Source organism: Hordeum vulgare, chromosome 3H (genome assembly GCF_904849725.1).
Source record: "Hordeum vulgare subsp. vulgare chromosome 3H, MorexV3_pseudomolecules_assembly, whole genome shotgun sequence".
Lineage (NCBI taxonomy): Eukaryota > Viridiplantae > Streptophyta > Magnoliopsida > Poales > Poaceae > Hordeum > Hordeum vulgare.
This window is the reverse complement of record NC_058520.1, coordinates 240,908,912-240,933,282: the sequence shown is the minus strand read 5'-3', so window position 1 is coordinate 240,933,282 and position 24,371 is coordinate 240,908,912.

Below are 24,371 nucleotides of genomic sequence, written 5' to 3'. Positions count from 1 at the left end.
CCTGCCAACTCCCCCTTGTACCTCGCACGGGTGGGGTCTACTAACGGTGCATGTGCTCGGCTGTGTCCCTCCAGCTCCAAAAAAATCCAAGTGATCTAGTTTTGTCTCGCAGGCTCATCCCGTGCATGTCACCTCCAGAGGCCCTTGGTGTCAAGTTTACGCGTGACACCCAAGGGCACAACCGACAGGCGCTCGGGGCTCCGACCAATTATCCCATATGAGATCCGCTTGCGTGTCAAAGGGGGGCGCCTAAGCATCACGACTCAAGGTCTGCACTAGACGTGTAGCCTCTCACCTCCTGGTAATCCAGCGGCGGTCGAGATACATGCAGTGTTAGGCCCTGTCAAACAAGAGTTCAACGACTTCATCTTTGAGCGGGAGTTGCTTGCGCGTCAAAGGGGGGAGCCTGAGCACCGGGACTCATGACCCGCACTAGCCGTGTAACCTCTCACCTCCTTGTAGTCTAGCGACGGCCGAGATACGTGCAGGGTTGGGCCCTACCGACACAGAGTGCAAATGCTCCACACGGTGAGTACTTGGATCCTCTAGGGGGTCGCTTGCGCGTCAAGGGGGCTTTTCAGCATCGCGACTCAGGGCCGCACTGGCCCTGTAGCCTCTCACCTCCTGGTAATCCAGCGGTAGTCAAGACACGCGCATGGTTGGGCCATGTCGACGTAGATCACCAAGGCCTCAAGAGGGGAACATAGGAACTTGGAATCGCTTAGGCGTCAGGGGGGACCAACTCCCACAGCCGCCACCTGCCTCTCCACCTCTCAGCAGTCGTGGCCCGCCGTGCCCATCTCGGGCCCGCCCCCACGTAAGAGCCCGATATCCCCCTTGCGAGATCATCTAGATCCGCCTCGACCTCTGGATCCACCCCGAGTTCCATCTCCGGCGATCCTGCCGCCTCTCCAGCCATCAGAGCTTGCCCCGCTACCTGCCGCCATGCCTCGCCACCGCTCCGACCGGTCCCCTTGTGCCGCTGCTCTGCCTCATGATCTCTCTCCCCATGCAGGAGTTTCTGCCATAGCGCCGCCGAGGAGCCCCGCACCGCCCCTTCGCAGGTCGCCGTCGGCCTCCCTTTGTCCAGAATCGGGCCAGCCGCCCCCGAATCTGTCGGATTTTGGGCTCCGCGAAACCCTAAAGATTCGGACTCGGAGGGGGGCATGCGGAGGTCACTTGGTAGCTGTGGTTCGCCTGACTTGTTATTCGCTGGGGATGACAGAGAACTCACTTGATGGTAAGGAAGACACAGAACACGGTAGTTTACCCAGGATCAGGCCGCCGAGAAGTGTAATACCCTACTCCTGCTTTGGTGGATTGCCTCTCGTGGAGGTTGGTCGATGAACTAGTACAGCGCTCGAGAGCCTCCGGAGGCTTGGTGGCCTTTGTTTGGTGAAAATGGTCGAATGAGTCCCCCCTCCTCTCTGAAATAACCTACTCTCTAGATATAGTGGCGGCCCCGGTCCTCTTCCTTTATCATTTCGGCAGGAAGGGATCCCACAACGGCCAATTATAAAGGGGGACAGGGGAACATGCTTCCCCTGTCCAAAAGTAGCCTTTGCATGCAAAGTGGTTGTCAACACAGCAGGGACGGGTCCAGGGATGATGTCCGTCCTCCTGGTGGGCGGTGGTGGCCTTGTTGCACCAAAATAGAAACCTTTGCGAGATGCCTTGGAGACCTGCGTGTGTCCTCGTCCCCTTTGAACTAAAGGTGGAACTGCACCGTCCTGCTGTCTGCTGCTAGCCTGTGCTTCCCTCGCGTCATCCTTGACTCCTAAGGTCGGGTCTCGCCTCAGAATATCGGCCGCTCCGGAGGGGTCCTGAGGAGGCCCCCTGCGGGTCTTGATGCTGTTCCTCCTCGCGAGGCTTTGCCCCTCGCGAGGGGCTTGCCTTGAGTGGTGTCAGGCCTATTGGTTTTTGGGCGATGAAGTGGGCCAACCCTGGGCTCTAGGCAAGGCGCGCCTGGGCTGTCTTCTTGGTGAAGCCTAGAAGGCATTTTGAAGCACCGTGGGAACTAAAAGGCTGCGGACCAGGCTTCACGTGCGCCGCATAGCCATGTGGCAAGACTTCCAGTTCCACAGTCGCTCGGAGACGCGCTGGTCAAACTTACATGACGCCCGGGTGCTGCACTAGCCATCATCGCTCCTTGGGGACATAACCTCTATGCACGCCATGCGGGTGCGCTTCCTCATGAACCGCGTGGGCCCAAGAACACGGAGGAACTCCAGTCTGCCCTCAGCCATATATTTGACCTAGCGAGGGTGAGGATGTCTCCTTCATGTTTCACCTCGAGCCCTCCACCCCCTCAACATGGCGCCGGTGAGGATGTATCCTGCTGACGAGAAGGGGAAGGCTTCAGGGGAAGGTTTCGCCGCCCCGCCACCCAAGAGGGGCCGCGGCCGCCCTCGGAAGTACACGGCGGTGTCAACAGCGGTCTCCGGTGGGCGCGACCGGGGTTCCGCCCGCCCCGGAATCACCATCGGCGGTGTCGGTGGGGCGTCGATTAATGCAAGCGTCTGAAGTGCCCGAGGTGGGAGGTCGGCGGTGGCCACCCGGCCGCCATGCCTGTGGCTTCATTCAGCTGGCACGGTAATGGAGTTCCTGATGTGGGTGGATAGGTCGGAAATCGCATGGTTCCAGCTGCCAAACTTCTTCACGACAGTGCTGCCAACCGGCGGGCTCCAAGGCCTCTGGTTGCAGCCGACGGCTGCTGTGGTGGGGTGTCCTGGGTAGAGGTCGAGGTCACCCCCACGGCTACGTGTACCCGAACCGCGCATGGCAGACGTTTGCCCGCGCGCAAGGCCTGAAGGGGATGCGCTACCTCCACTTCAAGTATGACGGGGAGGCGACACTCTTCGTCAAGATCTTTGGGGACGAGGGCGAGCGTCTAGGTTGCTACATGGAGGATGAAGGCCGTGGCAATCTTGTAGACGAGCCTGCCTCTGACGGTGGGCGCCTCGCCTCGGCAGTAGCGACACCCCCTCCGGAGGGAGCCCGAGCGACAACAGATACGCAGAGCCGCCTCGCCGCCACGCCCGGACCATGGGGGGAGGCCCCCAAGCGCGGTGCCGCTCGTCTGCTCCTATGGAGCCCGTGAAGGAGGAGGAGGGCACAGACTAAGTTCCGGCGCGTTGGTGTCGGACGCCTGCGGCGCCAGGCCCCTTGGGACCTCCGTCACTAGCTCTCTCCTCCTTAGTTTTGACCCCGCGTCCATGAAAACAAGGAAGAGCCCTTTGGGCATGTAATGGATTTGGGCGACCGGCCCTTTTGTTAGTACTGTTGCATTTGTTCGGTTTGGATAATTAGCTCGGTGTGCTTGCAGTGAACCTTTTTGGTTGTGAGGCGTAGTTATGGAGCTCGAGGGGCTTGTTTCTCGGTTGGCTTCTCCTCGTTGCTTGTGAAGTGGGTCGATGCTCTATGTCAGCAGGCCCCAATCCCGCTCATTTCCCTGCCTCCATGGTCACGACCCGTTACGAAGGCCATTCCTCATGGTGCAGGGCCCTGACACCCCTGATACCGGTCGAATGTGCCTGGATGGCACAAGGGTGGCCAAGTGGCTTTGTGACTCGTAAGGCTCCTAAGGGGCGATGCTGAGGAGCCCCCTTAGACACACAAGCGGCTCCACATTGACACGTCCCAGTCCCACACATTTCCCTACCGTCGTGAGGTGCAACCCGTTACCAAGGTCGTTCCTCACGGGCAAGGCCCTGACACCCCTGATACCGAATGAATGTACCTGTACGGCACCAGGGTGGACAAGTTGCTTTGTGACCGGTAAGGCTCCTGAGGCGCGATACTCAGGAGCCCGCTTAGATGTCCAAGAGGCCCTCGGGGATTTTGCTTTCCGCTTTTGAAGGGTCTGGTTTCTGTAGATCACTAGTCTGCAGTCAGGAGGCTCTGCGTCGGCAGGTCCTGGTCCCGCACATCTCCCTGCCGTCGTGAGGCGCGACCCGTTACGAAGGTCGTTCCTCACGGGGAAAGGCCTTGACACCCCCGATGCTGACCGAATATGCCTGGACAACACGAGGGTGGCCAAGTGGCTTTGTGACCGGTGAGGCTCCTGAGGCGCGATTCTCAGGATCCCCCTTAGACGCTCAAGTTGTCCCAAGAGAAACAACTATTGTAAGGAAATACCAAAGTTTGTTCCCTCTCCAGTATGGCACGCCGAGCCGTAAATGGGACTCTTGAGCAAGTATCAGATGGCATGAGTCTGCCGACTTGTCCATGAGTGCCACGCGAGGGTCCGGGCGCCAAGGCCTTGGCGAGGTGTCAGCACTGTGCCCCCAGCCCCCGCTCGCGGGGTACGAGCTATGGGGGTAGGCGAATGCTCGACTCAGAGGAAGAGAGTGCGCTACGAAGAACGGCCAAGAAAACAAGTTTTTGTAAAGACTTCAATTGGAAAATCCACGAGTTTGCTTTCGTAAATATCAGCAAATCCAAGCAATAGAAAAGCAAATGAAAGCCGCGTCCGGTGCCTAATATCCGCCTCCGTCTCCCCCAGCGAGGAGCATAGGGCTTCCACTAGGCATGGGAGGGACCCCTCCATGTCCTCAGGGGGCCCCAGGCGTATACAATCGCAGCTCGTTATTACGTGAGAGTTTCACGGGGGGTGTATCTAGGAGGTCACGAGGACGCTTTGGCCTCGCGAGCGTCCCTACCCCCGAGGCATAGGCGCCTGATTCCTTTTGGGTGATTGGTAAACCCTGCTGACTTTTTCTTCTTCGGGAGTGAGGCAGAGTGTCACGGTCTTCCCCCAGCGCGGAGCGTACGGATTCCACTAGGCATGGGAGGGGCCCCTCTGCGTTCTTGGGGGACCCCGGGCATATACAGCCGCAACTCGTTGTTACGTGAGAGTGTCACAGGATGAAGTAGGTTCTGGAAGAATTGAAGGACAATGGAGAGGCGGTGCAGAGGTGTTACGGGTACAACTTCCGGAGATGTTGGATGTTCCAGGCGTTCTGGATGGGAACTCCGTCTTGAGTGTTGAGGCGCACGGCGCCAGGCGTGGAGACGTGGATGACCTTGAACGGGCCCTCCCACATGGGCGAGAGCTTATGCAAGCCCTCCCTGCATTGAACGCGCCTTAGGACGAAGTCGCCGAATTAAAGGGTCCTGGAGCGGATATTGCAGTAATGATAGAGCCGTAGGTCCTGCTAGTACCTCGCGGCTCGAAGTGAGGCCCGGCGACAGGCCTCCTCTCCAAGCACGAGGTCCGTCCCCCGCCCAGCCTCCTGACGCTCTGTCGGCGCACTAAAGACTGGGGTCTCCAGTGCTCCAGACTTGTGCGCCGACACATGCAGCCCCTCTGCAGCGGCAAGGCGCATCGCTGGGGCATAGGGCGAAAGCGGGACTCAGAAACCACCAAGTGCAGATTGCAAGCCCTGGAAGCACTCTCTTGTTGGGAAGGAAGAAGAGACCCCGCAGGAGTTCACTATCGGGGAGATCGACAATGCCACGGCAAGACCCTCCCACCGAGGAAGAAAGACTGAGCCCCGACAACCTCCCTTGCCCGGAAGGCTGACAAGGCCTCGGCAGTCCATTGCCTTTGTGCCAAGAGGAACAGGAAGAGCTCCGGAAAGGTAACCCTGCCGGGAACAAAGAGGAAGTCCCGACGAGAGGTGCGTGCTTAGGGCGCCCTCGCGACCTGAGAACACCTCCACCGACGAGGACGCCACCGACGATGCATGCGCCACACGTCCGCCCGCACGCCAGCGCAACGCCACGTAGTTTCCACGTGCGGGTACGTGTCCAACCACCCCCCCTAACGAGGTCAGTGAAGTCTGTCGAAGCATTTATTGCACCTCAGAAAAGGAAGTAACACTATAACTGTCGGTCGACACTGTTTCACCCGTGAACCCACCGTTCACCGACTGAGCCACTATGGTGAACCCATTGCCTATAAAAGGAGGCCCGAGGCTCAGTAGTAGGGGCTACTTAGCAAATGGAAAGGTTGTAAAAAGGGACAGATCTACACTAACCCAAAATGAATAACTAAACGCATGCATGAGTAGGGTTTTACGCACCACATGGCCCAAAACTGGGTAAATAGATATTGTCGGGCCCTGACTGTTGGTTCTGCTCTTGCCGTGACCCCTCTCGCCGCTAAACCAGCAAAAAGGGGACCGTTGAGGTCCCCAAAGGTGTCGATCCTTCACCGACATCTTTGGCGTGCCAGGTAGGGGGATAACCGGAAGCAGGCTGGCGTCAGCGCCATCCCGATCCGATGAGCCGTTCGTCGGCTCCACAGATCCCAGTCCGCCGCCGCATCTTCCCTGAGTGGGAGGAAGTAGTGGCTTCTCTTCGAGCGCAAGATCTCATAGCGCCTCCATAGGTGCCATGGGAGCGCGGGTGGAAGGAGCGGAAGCCCCGAGGTCTGCATCGCCCCGCCGACACACCTCCTTGGAACGCCGCACTTCTGTCGAGGGCATGACAGGGGGCTTCGGCCAGGCCTCCGATGCTTACTCCGGCCGACGCACCTCTCCGGAATGCCGCATGGTCGTCGAGGACGCATCCAAGGCCCCGAACCACCCCTTCACGCACCCTCCGGCTCGCATTCCTCCTTGGAGCGCTGTGACGCCAGAAAGATGCGCTCGGGGGCTCCGCCAGCAAAACTCTTGCAAAAGAGATAAGAAGGCGTTACGCCCCAGCGTGCCTCTTTCCTCGAGAGTGGCCAAAGGCCACCGGCAAAAACCTCGTCGACAAGAAGGCCGCTGGAGGCAACATCAGCCTGCCGGGGGCATGGATACTCCTCCCCGGCTGCACCTTCAGACGTTGTGTCTAGGAATGCCGCGATGCATGAGATAAGTACAGAATCAAACTCGTTACCAGACTCTCGGTAGACTAGTTGTATCCTTTTGAAGTATCGACTTTTGTATGAGAACCCCGCGCGCAGATGGACCTTGCTAGGATCAGTGCACTCCGACTCTATTTCGAGCATGTTCAATGACTTGAGCGGCCATAGAGCGCCCTTATCTCGTTTCAAACTCGCTCAATGTTTCGGACGGCTACGTAGGACCTTATTTCACCCGAGCCGCGCTCGATGATTTAAATGGTTGCACTAAGTGCGGCAAGGAGTCTTGCCAGTGATGACCTCCGTTGTTGTTTTTTCTGAGGATCTACTCCTCTAAGGGCTCGCGGCAGGACAAGTCAAGCCGGCAAGCTTCTGAAAAGTGCAAGGAAATAATCATACAAAATGAGAGTCGAATAAAGGATGCAACTAGTCATTAAGTTGTGTGGATACATTTGATACCACTTACAAAGCATTGTTGTCCTAACCTAAAGACTCTGTCTTTTAACAAGGAATGAAATATGCGAAGGGAGTGAAGTTCAGAAAGACAAAAAGGAGGAGCTCGTGGCACGATCACGGCTGCCACCCCCCCCCCCCCGGCCACCGCACCGTGCCGACGAGAACGAGACCAGCCCTGACAAGCACTACCCGCCCCTTCCTGGCTTGATACCAGAAGGTAGGGCAAAGGAAGGGGCGAAGGATCTGAAGCCAGCGAGCGCGTCTCCTCCCGGGCTATAGGGCCAGCCCCCACCCGATGAGGTGGCCCAAGCAGGGGGGCTGGAGAAGTCACAGCTTGCAGAGGTGCCTCCTCCTCAAACACGGGGCACCGGCGCCAGCTCCAGCAAGATAAGCCCGACAGACGGGGGAGAGGCGTGAGCGAGCCTCGGAGGCAGGGCCGACGGTCTGTCGAAACCCAAGGATTCGTACTCTGACCTAACCCCCTGGGATCTTGACCTGCCAAAGGCACCACTGCCGCCGCTGTCCTTATCGTCAGTTTCGCTCGAGGAAGGACACTCGGCATCGCTCGAGTTCTCTTCGCAGCAGCCGAGACACACACCTGAGCGCCCGTAAAACTTGACGGATAGCATATCGTCCTCCGTGAACTTGAAATTGAGGGTATGCCCATCCTCGAGGCTATGGGCGCGGGCGAAAGCTTTGCAGCTCCGCCCGAGGAGCATGGAGTAGCGATTCGGGTACTCCACGCGCACCTGCATAGCGCCGTGGGAGAAGCTGTGCGCCCGCAAACAAAAAACAGGGGGCCTGGCGGCCTCCATCGACCTAGCGAAAGGGCGGGGGAGATGCAGATGGACCCGCAGAATGTCGTGCAGCTCCACGACGAACTTCAGGGTCATGCCATCCGAGTTCCCGCCAAGCCTAGGAGAAGGCGGAGACACTGGAGTAGCACTCCACCTCCCTCGGCTACGACCCCGGCGTCCTCGGCGCCTCGAGCCTCTCCCGCCAAGGTGGACGGGGCTGCCGCTCGCTGCGGCTCCAGAAGTTGTGGCATGATCCGAATGCGATCCCCTTGCCGCCTTGGCGGCCGACGGAGGCCGGCCCCGTTGAAAGTGCAGTCATGCCCTTAATCTTGTTTTGGCGTTGCTGAGAACACACATATAGATAACTAATCACTAATCCCCTTTAAGCTATTGTTAATGATTATGTGTTCATAAGGACAAGCTCATGTGCTAACAAGGACAAGATCAAGATAAGCATTCCTGAGCCCTACATGCTTGATTCTTGTGGATGTTCACATGGTGGAAAAATGAAGATGAATACATAAGCTAGGCTTTCCACATTGTGTATGAGAGAGCTACTTGAAGACTTAATCATGTCGTGCTTTCAACTTGAGCCAAGAAGGAACAACAACATCAAGCTCAAGTGAAAGGGCTAACTCAAAGGTATTAGTTCCTTCGACGTTAGTGGTGCGGAGTGATGATCAGTGAATAAAAGTATACACTCAAGTATGGATCATCGGTACCCTTTTATAATTCTTGAGTCCTTAGGGATCCCGCACTATTAAGAGGGGATCACAGGTTCTGCGATGAACTTGCTCAAACTACATCTCCACTGTTCTTCTCATACCACATCTCCACTGCTCTGCTGTTATCTGAAAACAAAACCAATGCCTCGGACATCCGGCTCCCTCCGGACGTCCGAGGGCCGGACGACCGACTGCTTCGGAAATCCGGAATCCTATACCAGAGAAGTTAGAGCCATATAACTCGTACTTTCGGCTCTCTCCGGACGTCGGAGGGCCGGACATCCGACCAGCTTTGGAAATCCGGAACTTTGCACCAGAGAAACTTGATCCATATAACTCGGACTTCCGGCTCCCTCCGGACGTCCGAGGGCCGGACGTTCGACCACTTTCGGAAATCCGGAATCTTGCACCAGAGAAGTTTGAGTCGAATAACTCGGACTTCCGGCTTCCTCCGGACGTCCGGTCCCTGTTCAACTACATAGTGGTTCCAGATATATATACATCTCTCGGACGACCGACCACTATCGGACGTCCGACACCTTGTGGGCGTCCGGACATCCGAGAAACTGCCTGATGTCCGACCACTGTCAGACTTAAGTGACCCCAACGGCTGTTTTACTCTCCCCACTATATATACCCCCTGCCACTTCGTGAGAGGGTGTCCAACACAGCGATATCCTCATAAGAACACATTTCTACCTCACACACATTTGCTTACACCAAATCTTAGATCCCAAGAGCATTTGTGAGCCCCTTTGAGAGTTGCTCCAATCAAAAGATAGATCGTCTCCCTCTCCTCCTCTCAACCCAAGCTATTTGAGATTTGAGCAAGTTTTGAGCATTCCCCGTGATCTTGTTACCCTAATCCATTTTGGACGACATGAATGTTCTGTAATTGTCCAAATTGTATATCCTTGGATTTTCATAGGCTTGTGTAGGCATATCTACTATGTGTAAATGCACATGCCGTGTCTACCGTATCTTTGATCCAATATATGTATATGGTAAATCAGACCTATCCATTAAAAGGGTTAAGCTGTGCTTGAAAGTAAAACTTATATCCATATGCACATAATTAAGTGATCTTACCCTATATATACTGTAGTTGGACTAACTACTCCGGACCCAATAAGTTTGGGGACCATATTGTGCTTAATTGGTGGTTTAGGTACTTTGGAGAAGCAATGCTATCTTGACTTATTCTCAGTAGAAGATGGTGCTGGTCACGAGGAAATTAGAATCAAGACAGGACTCGGCTACTTCTACGCCATACCAATGCTTTTTCGGTAACTAGTATTTACTTCATCCATGTACAACATTAGAGTCAACCCTGTGTAGGTTGCATCATGGCATGAACAGAATACTTTTTCCTCTTTGTAATTTCCTGCATGTCCTTGTCAATCACATTGATGAAATGCTTAGTGTTGGTGTTCTCTTAGCACTTCATGGTCATATGAATGAGACAAATTTGTGCCATGGCCCTTGTGTCATGTGCCTTGCTCTTATAATAGGATAACTTGTGCATGATTCTATGCACTCATGCGTTTGACGGTATTTTGGACCCACACTTATCATAGTAATCGAATTAAAAGATTTACATCACACCATGTCCAAAATATGTTAGTTGAGAGGCCCCTTTAGTTGCTACACATGCGAGAATACTCCTTATCACCTCATCATCCAAACCCCAGAAGTTGCCTCTGCCTACTCGTACTCTCGGTCGTCCACGAGTCTCAGACATCCGGCGGCTAAACACACTCTGGACGTCTGGCCCATGTCGGTCGTCCGACGGCTAAATACTCTCCGGACGTCCGACGTCCGTCGGACGTCCGACATCCGTCCGACGTCCGACACATCAGGAGCTCTATAAATAGAAGGGCGCGGGCTGGGCCTTACCCTAGGCCCCCACGCGCCTCCTTTCTCCCAGCCGCCACCACAGCCGCCGCCGCCAGCGCCAGAGGAGCTCGCTCGCGCCGCCACCGGTGGCCCTGCTCCGGGATCTGGCTGATCTCCTTCGTGGGATCCATCTTCCCTTCCTTTGTGGTATTGATCTACAGGTATCCGTTCGGTCTCTCTCGCGATTGGTTCCTCTTTCTCCCAAGTTCATGTGTTCGTTCATGTGGTTTGACCGTGACCGTTCCCCATTGGGTTTCCAATCGCGTAGGCCTTGTTCCATCATGCCCAAGATTAAGCACACTGCCCGGAAGAACACTGCTGGCTTATCCGCTCGTGTCCCTACTGGCACGGGGTCGGATGACCCCGATGGGCAACGCCGTCCCTTCAAACGGATCGCCCGGCGTCCTCCTAAACAGCTCCCCTCCTCGTCTGATGGCTCTGACTTCGAGGACGAGCTTGCAGCTGAGGACCGTGCTGAACAGCCCGCCGTTCGGAAGACTATGCCGAAGCCTGGGACTCGCAGGCCCTCCTATATGCCACCGCCTCCTCCTGAACAGCCCGAAGGTGAAGCTCGTCGCATCTCTCTTGAACCTCCTCCTACTTTAGGTCGTGAAGTCAAGGACTTCACCACGGTTCCTAAGTCTTCATATTTCACTTTCCGCCGCGATGTTGACCAATTTTCTGTTGTACGTGACTCTATGGACTCACGTTTCCGCATAAACGTCCAAGCGGACATCTTTACTACTGTCATTGTTCCTAAGGGTCTCTCTGTCCATCACTATATTGATCTTGAGCATATTCGCACGCACCCCGCAAAATACCCGGGTGCCATTGAGCTCATTGAGTCATCGGGGCTCGCTGCCCCCTTTGCTTTTAGGTACGATTTTAACGGTGCTGCTATTCATCAATTCTATGCCACATGTTTCTTTGGCTCAAATAACACTGTTAGCTGGATGACTTCTGATGTTCACTTCACAGCCTCTTATGATGAGTTTGTTGCCGCACTTGGTTTCCCCGACTCTGGCTTCAAAATCCATAAGAATGATCCTAACCATGCACATAAGCCAATTGAGACGTGTGGGTTTATCCTCAAACCACATCGTGAACTTGATGCAGACGAACGGATGAAGGATCTTAACGAAGTATCCATCTGGCGCTCTCCCTACTTTATCATTTTTCAGTGTCTTATCCGCACCATCTATCCCAAGATGGGTGATAGGGGATCCTGAAGTGGCTACCGTATTGACATCATGTCACATTTACACGAGTCCCCCACGCGCAAGATTAATGTGCATCACTTTCTATGGCATGAGATTCGGCTTGCTAGTTTTCAATACAAGCGAGCCTTCCCTCATGCCCCCTTCATCCAGGCTTTTATTCACCATGTTGTTGAATTCAGTGTTGCTCCCACTCACACGCATCACAAGTGGGTCATTTCCGCTCACATGGCGGATAACTATGCTCCCAAGAAAACCCCATCCACCACCTCCACTCGCCGCACTGCTGCCCGGTCAACAACCCCTTCATCCAGCTCAGCTCCTCTCAGTCGCTTTGCCAAATTCATTGGCAAGGCACATTCTGCTATGATGAAGGTCGTCTCTTTCCAGTGCGGTCAAACTCATGATGTGGTTTCTCGCCTCGTCTCCTCCAAGAATGCCCTCAAGGCTCGTCTGAGAGCCTCGGGAGATCTTGATGTGAGTGACAATGAGGCCCTTCCTGTTGCTCCTCCTTCTGACTTGGGCTTCCCATCTGGTCCTGAGTGGGCTGATTTCCTTGACGAGGCTGGTGGCAGTGGCTTGCCTGAGGACGAGGATGATGAGGATGATGCCTGATGATGATGATGATATTGATGAGGGTGATATTTGAGTATGTGGTAGCATTGCCGGGTTTCCCTCCTTTTTGGTCCTTGATGCCAAAGGGGGAGAACATTATCTTATCTTAGTTTCGATTTTAGTTCCTCTCATAATGTATGGTATGATGTATTATGTCGAACTTAATGTTGTGTCATCATGTAACGATACTTATGGATGATGTGCTATGCCATCACTTATGGATGATGTATTGTTGAACTATCATGTGGTGATGTGATATCATGATATTGTCGTTGTGTCATATGATCATGAGTCTTGTGGTATCCTATTGATTCTTATGATATGCTATCCTATTGATTCTTATGATATGCTATGTATTGTTGAACTATTATGGTGTAATGGTATATCATGCTATGATCTCCAATGCACACATTAAGGGGGAGCTCCCGCACTTACCTATTTTACTATGCATATAATAAGGGGGAGCTTCATAAGCATCGTAACAAATCTCTCCTAACCCACACATGTTTATTACTATTTTTGAGAGCTATATGTATGTTGTCATCAACTACCAAAAAGGGGGAGATTGAAAGTGCAGTCATGCCCTTAATCGTATTTTGGTGTTGCTGACAACACACATATAGATAACTAATCACTAATCCCCTTTAAGCTATTGTTAATGATTATGTGTTGATAAGGACAAGCTCATGTGCTAACAAGGACAAGATCAAGATAAGCATTCCTGAGCACTACATGCTTGATTCTTGTGGATGTTCACATGGTGGACAAATGAAGATGAATACATAAGCTAGGCTTTCCACATTGTGTATGAGAGAGCTAATTGAAGACTTCATCATGTCGTGCTTTCAACTTGAGCCAAGAAGGAACAAGAACATCAAGCTCAAGTGAAAGGGCTAACTCAAAGGTATTAGTTCCTTCGACGTTAGTGGTGCGGAGTGATGATAAGCGAATAAAAGTATACACTCAAGTATGGATCATCGGTACCCTTTTATAATTTTTGAGTCCTTAGGGATCCCGAACTATTAAGAGGGGATCACAGGTTTTGCGATGAACTTGCTCAAACTACATCTCCACTGTTCTGCTCATACCACATCTCCACTGCTCTGCTGTTATCTGAAAACAGAACCAATGCCTCGGACATCCGGCTCCCTCCGAACGTCCGAGGGCCGGACGACCGACTGCTTCGGAAATTCGGAATCCTATACCTGAGAAATTAGAGCCATATAACTCGGACTTCCGGCTCCCTCCGGACGTTCGAGGGCCGGGCGTCCGACCAGCTTCGGAAATCCGGAACTTTGCACCAGAGAAACTTGAGCCATATAACTCGGACTTCCGGCCCCCTCCGGACGTCCGAGGGCCGGACGTCCGGCCGCTTTCGGAAATCCGGAATCTTGCACCAGAGAAGTTTGAGCCGAATAACTCGGACTTCCGGCTTCCTCTGGACGTCCGGTCCCTGTTCAACTACAAAGTGGTTCCAAATACATATACATCTCTCAGACGTCCGACACCTTGTGGGCGTCCGGACATTCGAGAAACTGTCGGATGTCCGACCACTGTCAGACTTAAGTGACCCCAACGGCTGTTTTACTCTCCCGACTATATATACCCCCTCCCACTTCGTGAGAGGGTGTCCAACACAACCATATCCTCATAATAAGTACACATTTCTACCTCACACACATTTGCTTACACCAAATCTTAGATCCTAAGAGCATTTGTGAGCCCCTTTTGGAGTTGCTCCAATCAAAAGATAGATCGTCTCCCTCTCCTTCTCTCAACCCAACCTATTTGAGATTTGAGCAGGTTTTGAGCATTCCCCGTGATCTTCTTACTCTTGGAGGTTGGATACTCCTAGGCGGTAGGAGTTCTTTGGAGAGGAATCAATCCGTGTGATTACCCCCCGGAAACGTTTGTGAGGGTTTGGAAGCCAACTCAAAGGCTTACCACTAGTGGTTGAGAAACGCCTTTGTGGTGTTATCTCAAAGGGAGAATAGGGTGAGCTTTCGTGGCGTTGGTGTGCCTTCGTGGTAACATCCACCTCTCTAACGGTGACTAGCTTCCCTCCAAGGAAGTGAACATATGGATACATCTTTGTCTCAGTGACCTTGGTTATCCTTAACCCTAACTCCTTACTTGTGGTTTACTTGTGTTACTTGTGCATACATACATTGCATATTGTTTGTGCTCATTATATTGTGTTGGCTGTTTCTTGTATAAGATTAATCGTTCAAGCATACCCTCTATATCCACACGTTCACACTTGCAGCTTTTTATATATCGTGTGCTATAGTGTGATCTAGTATCTTGTGTCGTTCACCTACTTGTCGGGTGATATAGCTCAAGTAAGTTTGTGTAACTTGCTTGTGCTTGTTAGTCACTGTATTGTGTCCATCTTGGTAGATCGTGTTGTTGATACACGTTGCGGTGCCTATTTCATTTAGGTTTAAGCCAAATCCGAAGAAGTTTTCAAATAGCCTATTCACCCCCCTCTAGGCGTCATCGAGGTCTTTTCATCCGTCCCCTAACCATGGTTAGGGGCGGGCACCATCGGTAAAGCTGAAAGAAACAAGAGAAGGCAACGCGATAGCCGCCGAAGGCTTCAAGAGTGAGATGGATGGGCAAAAACTCCGTGCAAACACCCTAATTTATAGGGCAAAGCTCAGAGGCCCACCCTCCTCACTCCAGAAGCCATCGCCCCTGTCGCCCAATCGCCCACAAGTCACAAGCGGAACAAGGAACTGCCCAGCTACACCAATGCTTGCAGGGGCGAGCCCATCCACGCCCGTGGGTTTTAAGGCCACGATCGCCACTTGCCCGATCGCCGCTGCCCATGCCCTACACGTGGCGGAGGCGTTTTCAGGGGTAAAGAGGCCACCGCGCGCATGCCGCACTCCCCTCCACTTGGCGCGTTCAATGCGTGATGTGGGGAAAGGAAGCATGTAACGGCTCGATTCCCATAAGCCCGGTGCCCACGAGTCCGCGCACCGCTTTAGGCCTGGCCCAACAACGCCTCGCATGCGTGTGTGGCCCAGGCCTGGGGGCTCTTGTCGGTGCACTAAAGACTGGGGTCTCCAATGACCCAGACTTGTGCGTGGAAACTTGCAGCCCCTCCGCAGCGGCAAGGCGCATCGCTGGGGCTTAGAGCGAAAGCAGGACTCAAAAACCACCAAGTGCAGATTGCAAGCCCCGGCAAGTACTCACTTGTCGGGAAGGAAGAAGAGACCCCGGCAGGAGTTCCCTGCCAGGGAGATAGACAATGCCACGGTGAGACCCTCCCGCCGAGGAAGAAAGACTGAGCCCCGGCAAGCCACCCTAGTCGTGAGGGCTAACAAGGCCTCGACAGGCCATTGTCTCCCTGCCGAGAGGAACAGGAAGAGCCCCTGCAAGGTAACCCCCGTGACGATGTCAGGGAAGTCTACCGAAGCATTTATTGCACCTCTGACAAGGCAGTAACACTATAACTATTGGTTGGCACTATTTCACCCATGAACCCACCGTTCACCCATTGAGCCACTGTGGTGACCCTGTGCCTATAAAAGGAGGCCCGAGGCTCAGTAGTAGGGGCCTTTTGGCAAATGTAAAGGCTGTAAAAATGGAAAAATCTACAGTAACCCAAAACGAATAACTAAACGCATGCATGAGTAGGGTTTTACGCACCACACGGCCCGAACCTGGGTAAAAAGATCTTGTCGGGCCCTGGCTGTTGCTTCTGCTCTTGCCGCGACCCCTCTCCCCACCAAACCAGCAAAAAGGGAATCGTTGAGGCCCCCAAAGGTGTCGATCCTTCACCGACACGCTCCTCATCAAACGCCGTGCCCCGCGGGGACTGGTGCTTCATCTCGTGGGGAAGGACCGCCTTGGCTCCCTAGACGAGGAAGAACGGGGTTTCGCCGGTGGGCTTAGTCGCGGTGGTGCGGATGGACCACAACACCGACGGGAGCTCGTCGACCCAACCCCGACCGCAAGCTTCGAGTTTCTTCTTGAAGCTCCTCACCTTAAGGCCTCACAGGACCTTTGCGTTGGTGCGCTCCTCCTGGCCATTGCTCCGCGGGTGGGCCACCGATGCATAGCATACGTGCGTTCCTAGGTTAGCACAATAAATCTTGAAGAGCTGACTGGTGAACTGCAAACCGTTGTCGGTGATGATGCGGTTGGGGACGCCAAAGCGGCTCATGAGGCCCTTGTTGAATTTGACAGCCGACCCGGAAGGGATGATGGGCACGGGCTCCACCTCCGCCCATTTGGTGAATTTGTTGATGGCAACTTAGAGGTATCGGAAGCCGCCCACCGCCCGCGGGAAAGGCCCCAGTATGTCCAGCCCCCAGACCGCAAAGGGCGAGGAAAGCGGAATGGGTTGGAGGCCCTGCACAGGCTGGTGGATCCGCTTGGTGTGGAACTGGCAGGCCTCGCAAGACCGGACCAACTCGGTGGCATCGTCCAACGCTGTAGGCCAATAGAAACCTGACTTGAACGCCTTACGTGCGAGCGTGCGTGAAGAGGAGTGATGTCCACACTCCCCTCTATGGATGTCGGCCACTAGTTCGCGCCCCTGATCCCTGGAATGCACCCCAACGCGATGTCGTTCGGGCGCGTGCAGTACAAGTTGTCGTCCCGTAAGCAGTAGGTCGAGGCTTGTCATGCTACACTCTCCGCATCTTCCTCCCTCTTTAGCAAGGTGCCGTGGAGCAGGTACGCCCCAACTTCCTGCATCCAATCCTCGGCCCAGGCCTCCGGGGCTAGGAGCAGTCGAGCCCCCGAGGCGTGGACGCAATCCGGAGCCCACGAGGGTGGTGCTGGGGGTAGCTCCTCTCCACGTGGCACCGGGCCCTCGGGTGACGGCGTTGCGAAAGGCTTGAAGAGTCGCTCCTCTTGAGCCTCGCGACGTGAAGCTCTTTTGGCGATGTCGTCCGCCTCCTTGTTCTCGCCACATGGGACGTGCTGCAGCTCCAAGCCCAGAAAACATTTCTCAGTATTATGTACCTCTTGCAGATAGGCTTCCATGTGCTCGTCCTTGGGCGTGTACTCTTTGTTGGAGAAGTTGGCAAGAAGCTTTGAGCCGCCCATCACGGCGAGGCACCAGACCTCCAAGGCCGCCGCCGCATTGAGGCCGGCGATGAATCCCTCATACTCCTTTATGTTGTTGGAGACCTTCTCCCCATGCTGGAAGCAGAGTTGTACGGTGTAGCGGAGCTTGTCTCCCGTCGGGGAAGTGAGCATGTCTCGAGCCCCTACTCCTCTGCATGTGAAAGCTCCATATAAGTGCATGGTCCATCCCTCGGGTGCCTCCACACCGGGGGCAAGGATTGGCTCCCTTCCAGCCCCCGGTCCGGTGCATCCGTCCACTCCGCCACGAAGTCAGCCAAGGCCGCTCCCTTGATGACCCTGGTCGCGCTGAATTCGATGTTGAAGGCCTGAAGCACGATGTTCCACTCAGCAACCCTTCCCGCTGCGTTTGGGTTATGCAGGATGTTCTTTGAGAGGTAGGCAGAGACGACCTTGATTAGGTTCCCCTGAAAGTAGTGGCGCAGCTTGCGCGAAGCAACGAGGAGCACTAGAACGAGTTTCCACTGCATGGGATAGCGCGAGCGTGCATCCCGCGGCACCGTGCTGACAAAGTACACCGGGTGCTCGACGAGGATGCGCCCCCCGAGTTGTCATGATCCTCGGTGAGCTCGGGAGGTTCGGGCGTCTCGTGATCCGGAGGAGGGGCCAGGGCCTCCGGAGGGTTGAGAATCTCATGAACCGACCCTACGGTCTGAGCCTCAGGTCCCTGTGCCTGCGGCGGAATCAGAGCTCATGAGTCATGCGAGCCCCAGACTCCACGGTTGGGAGCCCGCCGGGGTTCTCTGTACTGGCGCCCTTGCTGGTTCGCTCCTCCCTTACGGCCACCAATGCGGTGCTGGCGGAGTGGGGGTGGAATCAAGGTACAGAAGCAGAGGATCCCGTGGGAAAGGAGCCACCAAGACCGGCGGGCACGTGAGGTATTGCTTGTGTTCATCGAAGGCTGCGTCGGCCTCCGGGATCCATTCGAAGGGCCCATTTCTTTTCATGATCTTGAAGAAAGGCAGGGCCCACTGGCCGATCTTGGAGATGAAACGACCTAAGGAGGTAACACACCCTGCCAACTTCTGCATCTCCTTCAGGGTTGTGGGCTCTCTTATTATTTATGGCATTAACCTTCACCGGGTTTGCCTCGATCCCCCGGTGGGACACCAGGAAACCAAGCAGTTTACCTGATGGGACCCCGAAGACACACTTCTCGGGGTTGTGCTTCTGGTTCACCTGTCTTAGGCTGGCAAAGGTCTCCTCCAGGTCCTCCACCAGGGTTTTTGCCTGCCTTGACTTGACCATGATGTCATTGATGTAGGCGTCTGCGTTCCTCCCGAGCTGCGGTCCCAGAGTGATATGCATCAACCACTGGCAGGTTGCCCCGGTGTTCCGCAGCCCGAAGGGCATGCACTCGTAGCAGTATACCCCACACTAAGAGAGGAAGGATGTCTTCTTGATGTCCTCCACCGCTATATTGATCTGGTGGTATCCCGAGAATGTATACAGGAACCACACGAGATCGCACTCCACGGTGGAATCCACGATCTAGTCGATGCGTGGTAGCGGGAATGGGTCCTGAGGGCAAGCCTTGTTGAGGCTCGTGAAGTCGACGCACATGCGCCCCTTCCCGCACTTCATCGGGATGACCACCGGGTTAGCCACCCATTCCGTGTAGCGCACCTCTCGAATGACCCCTGCCTCCTTTAGTTTGCGCACCTCCTGAGCGATGAACGCCTGCTTCTCCGGGGCTTGCCTCCTTGCCTTCTGCTTCACCGAGCGCGCGTTCGGGCACACCATGAGGTGGTTCTCAATGACGTCCCTCGGGACCCCCACCAGGTCGGAGTCGCTCCAGGCGAACATGACCTTGTTCGACCTGAGGAAACCCACCAATGCATTCTCTTGGTCTTGGGGGAGGTTTGCACCGATGGTGAGGGTGGGACCCGAGCTTGCTTCATCCACTGGTACTTGCTTTGTTTCTGCCCGGTCCTTGGAGAACAACTGCTTCTTCTTCACGGGCGCGACATCGGGGACGTCCCCAGGGTCCTCCACGGCGTCCGTCCCGCCTCTGAGGTTGGCACGTGCCATGGCCACGCCCTTGTGGGAGAGGACGTGTACCCGAGATGCGTCCTTGACGCCCCGACAATGGTGAGCACGCTGCCGCTCCCGGGAATCTTGACGACGTTGTAGCCTAGGTGCGTTGCCGCAATGAACTGCGCGAGGGCGGGGTAGCCGAGTATTGCGTTGTACGGAAGGTGGATGAGGGCGACGTTGAAGTAGATCTGCTCGGTACGAAGGTTGGAGCGGGTGCCGAAAGTGACGGGAAGGCTTTGAAGGCGCAAGCAGCTCTCGGGTCAACTGTAGCGTGTCGAAGGCCTCTACTGAGATGATGTTGAGGCCAGCGGCACCGTCGATGAGGGTCTTGGAGACGGCCACGCCGCATATGGTCGGCATGCACAACATAGGAAGTGTCTCGGTGGAGGTCGTGGCCTTGGGGTGATCGTCAGGGCCGTAGGTGATGCCGGCCTCCGGCCATATGCGGCGTTTCGCGAGCTCGGACGTTGGGTGAACTACCCCCTCGCGCTTTAGGAAATGTTTGACGTGACGGCCGGACTCGCCCGGACGCCGTCCACCGCCGGGGACCGGCAGCTGTTAGGGGTCGCGCTTGCCATGGATTCTCCGAGTCAAGGTCTGTCTCTTGTTGTTGGCGTGGAGGCTCCGACATGCTCCCCCTACCTCGCGCAACAAATGTCGGATTTCGGGCTCCGCGAAACCCTAATGATTCTAACTTGGGGGGGAGGGTGTAGAGGCCACTTGGCAGCTTTGGTTCGCCTGACTTGCTACTCGTTGGGGATGAGATAGAACTCACTCGATTGTGAGGAAGACATAGAACACGACAGTTTAACAAGGTTCGGGCCGCTCAGAAGCGTAATACCCTACTCCTGCTTTGGTGGATTGCCTCTCGTAGAGGTTGGTGGATGAACTAGTACAACGCTCGAGAGCCTCCGGAGGCTTGGTGGCCTTTTTGTGGTGAAAATGGGCGAATGAATCCCCCCCTCCTCTATGAAGTAACCTACTCTCTATATATAGTGGCGGTCCCGGTCCTCTTCCTTTATCGTTTCGACTGGAAGGGATCCCACAACGGCCAGTTTTAAAGGGGGACAGGGGAACATGCTCCCCTGCCCAAAGGTAATCTTCGCCTGCAAAGTGGCTGCCAGCGCTGCAGGGATGGGTCGAGGGATTACGTCTGTCCTGCTGGCAGGTGGCGACGGCCGTGTTGCACCAGAAAGGAAACCTTTGGAAGATTTCTTGGGAACCCTTGTTCGTCCTAGCCCCTTTGCACTAAAGTAGGAACTGCTCCGTCCTAGTGTCTGCTGCTCGCTTGTCCTTCCTCCGCGTCATCCTTGACTCGTGATGCCGTGTCTCGCCTCGAAATATCTGCCGCTCCGGAGGGGTCCAGAGAAGTCCCCCTGCGGGTCTTGATGTTGTTCCTCCTCGTGAGGCTTGGCCCCTAGCGAACGTCTTGCCTTGAGTGGTGTCGGGCCTGCTGTTTTTTGGTCGATGAAGTGGGTCAACTCTAGGCCGCAGGCAGGCAAGTCTGGGTACCACCATTCCCAGAACTCCAATAGGATCCGCTGGTTTCCGGCCGTCCCGAGCCGTCTTGTCTTGCCCCCGCGCGCCATCCCGTCGTTGACATGCGCCATTGTCGTTGCCTTCGCTCGGGAGTAGCTCAAGCGAGGAGCTCACACAACCGCCACACCCACTCGTGCCCTCGTCGACCCGCACCACCCCAGGCCCACCGCCGGCCCAGCTGTTGTGCGGGCCTCACCCAGCGCCCCATCGTCCCAGCTCCCTGCTCCAGCCCACCATCACCCGCCAGCCGATCCCCTGCAGCACCTCAGCCTAGCCACAGCCTTGCATCCTCCCCAACCGGCCCAAGGCCATATGGTGAGCATCAGCTAACACCCGCCCAAGCGCGTTTTCGCTATCTTGTGCTTCATATTTTCAGAAAAATGTTATTATTTAAGTTGCTAATAATTTATTAATCGTGCATCATATTAAATTAAGTTAGATATGTAAAATTTCCATAATTTCGTGTAGATTACCAACTTGCATCTATGTTCAAAATGTTTAAACTTGTTGTTTAATTAAATTTGTGTAGATGCCATGTTAAAATGATTTATTTCATAACTAATTAATGTTATCTCCGATTAAAATGATTCATATATGTAACTTGGCTACAAAAATGTATAGAATAACATGGTAGCAATTATTTTCCTGTCTAACAACTCTAAACTGTGTTTAGGCAGATCTGTAGCAAATTAGAAATCCCATATGGGGACTTTCTGGAATTGTTATTCGTTGTTCCGGCCTCATTTGGAATTGCACATAATTTCATGTAGTTTCATAATATCTCGTTTCTATGCTTTAACATCTTGTGGCTGTCATTTGCATACGTTTTGCATTCATGGCATATTATCTTATGATGGTCAGATCTTTTAAACTGTAGCTCCATTTTAGTTGATCTATATATGTAAATCGACTAGCATCATGTGTACAATCACATGCTCCACTTTATTTTTCTGTTTAACAAATTTAAAATGTGTATAGTTTAGATGTAGACAGGTTTCGAACTTAACACATGGGGTCATTTCGGAAATGCTATATTTTGTTTCCGACCTCATCTAAAATGCCTAGCTAGTGTAGTTTATTTATTCTTCACCTATTGCCATGTTTGAAAAACATTTAATATTGATGAGTACCTAAACGGGAGTGAACTAGATATATGAACATTGAGTTTCGTCAATATGCAACTAGTTGCATATTGAGCTTCACTTAATGTGTAGTATTCGATTGTTGTGACGTGCAATACCTTGCATAATTAAACCGGATATGCATCATATGTGTTTGTGCATTGTTTGATGCATATGTTGTGGTGGATATTGTGTGTTGATTGTTGTTCCAGATTGTTTCTTCTTGATAGAGTTTCGAACTGCTTCGTAGCGTGAGGATCCGTTCGACTATGATGGTTCGTGTGCTTCACATATTCGTTCTTTTCCAAGCGAGTTCACAGGCAAGATGATCATTTCCCTAGATACCATTATTATCATTGCCATCCTAGTTGTCTTGTTTCTTTCGCTATGTCTCGCTATCTACCACCTGTTTAATAAGCCTCCCAACATTGCCATGAAAAACCTCTAACCCTTCCACAACCCAGCAAACCACAGTTTGGCTATGTTACCGCTTGCTCGGCCTTTTGATAGTGTTCCTAGTTCCAGGTGAGGTTGCTTTCCATGTGAAAGCGTGTGTTCCTTGTTATATCACTATATTATTATTAATTAATTTAATTCACCTATATACTGACTCCTAGCCTAGTATTTTGTTCCATCTTTGTCGCCTTAGTTTGGGCTACCGGTGTTAAGTTCCATATTGAGTGTTCCTAACATGCTTGGGGTTGTTATGCGTACCCCCTTGACTTTCATTTTGGGATAAAACTCGTCTGGCAAGGACCAACATTGGTACTATATTTTCCCAACATAATAATACTAAAAAACATAAGGTGTCATGAACCCAAGGGGTAATTTAGCATAGTACAGGGAGAGCCAGTGCTGATGGTGATGTTCCTAAATAGAGCCACTTGCGGGGCCACCCGAGGCAACTTGCGGGATTTCTATCCGGCAACCATACGTATTGCTCAACCATCATGTCCTGAGAACGACATATGCGGCTCCTATTAGGGTCGTCGAAGTGTCGGGCGGCCTTGTTGGATTTGTTTTACCCTTCTCAAACATCTTGTGTGAGGGATTCCGAGGTTACTTTGGGCTACCTCGAGGTTGAGGTTTTCCACCAGGAATCCAAGGAGAAAACGGGTTTTCTGTGGTCAAGGTTTTTGACACGGCGTGTAGTAGTTTGTCATAGACTAGTTCGAACACCCCTCTAGGGTTAATATTTTTCGGAAAGCCATGCCCACAATTATGTGGCAACCTGGAAACTTTGTTTAACATTCAGTTCTAGAAAACTTGAAGTACACTTTATTAAAATATGCCTATTGTGTGCATAACCGGGACTATCTCTTCTTGTGAGTTTTGTATCCGAAAGAGGACACAGTGGGGTTATGTGTGACGTAAGTAGGCGTTTAGGATCATTCATTTGATCAATATTAGTTCTTTTCCGATTATGCATAGATCATCTCCCCTTTTATTCTTGTACTCATAAGTTAGCCAGTCAAATAAATGCTTAGTTGTTGCTGTAGTCTTACCACTTAACCATACCTCACCCATTAAGCTTTGCTAGTCTTGATTGATGACTCCCTGTGGCTCACGGATTACTACAACAACAGTTGCAGGTATAGGTAAAGCGATGCTTTGATGTGAGCGCAATGGTTGTTCTATTTGGAGTTACTTCTTATTCTTCTTCATAGATCTAGGATGGGTTCCAGGCTGGCACCCTGGGATAGCACTGATGGACGTCGTTCTTTTATAGTTTGCTTTGGTCCATAGTCAGATCCTACTCTTCTACATGGTGATTGAATATATTATTGTATTGTGTTGTTCATGTTGTAGCCTGTGGCGAGTGTAAGCCAATTCCATATACTCATCTCTTATGTACATGTATTTGTAACGATATCCATTCTTGCAAAACGACGAGATGCGCTTCTATCCCTATCGAGGCCCCCGACCAAAATAAGGATGGGATCACTTCTTGGGCATTACTTAGGTCCTCCACCCTCGAGACACGGGAAAGCAAGAGGGCCGACCCGATGGAGGTGACGCTCGCCGGAGGCGCCGCGGCCTCCCCCTTCTTTTCCGCAGGCGCCATCTGGAGC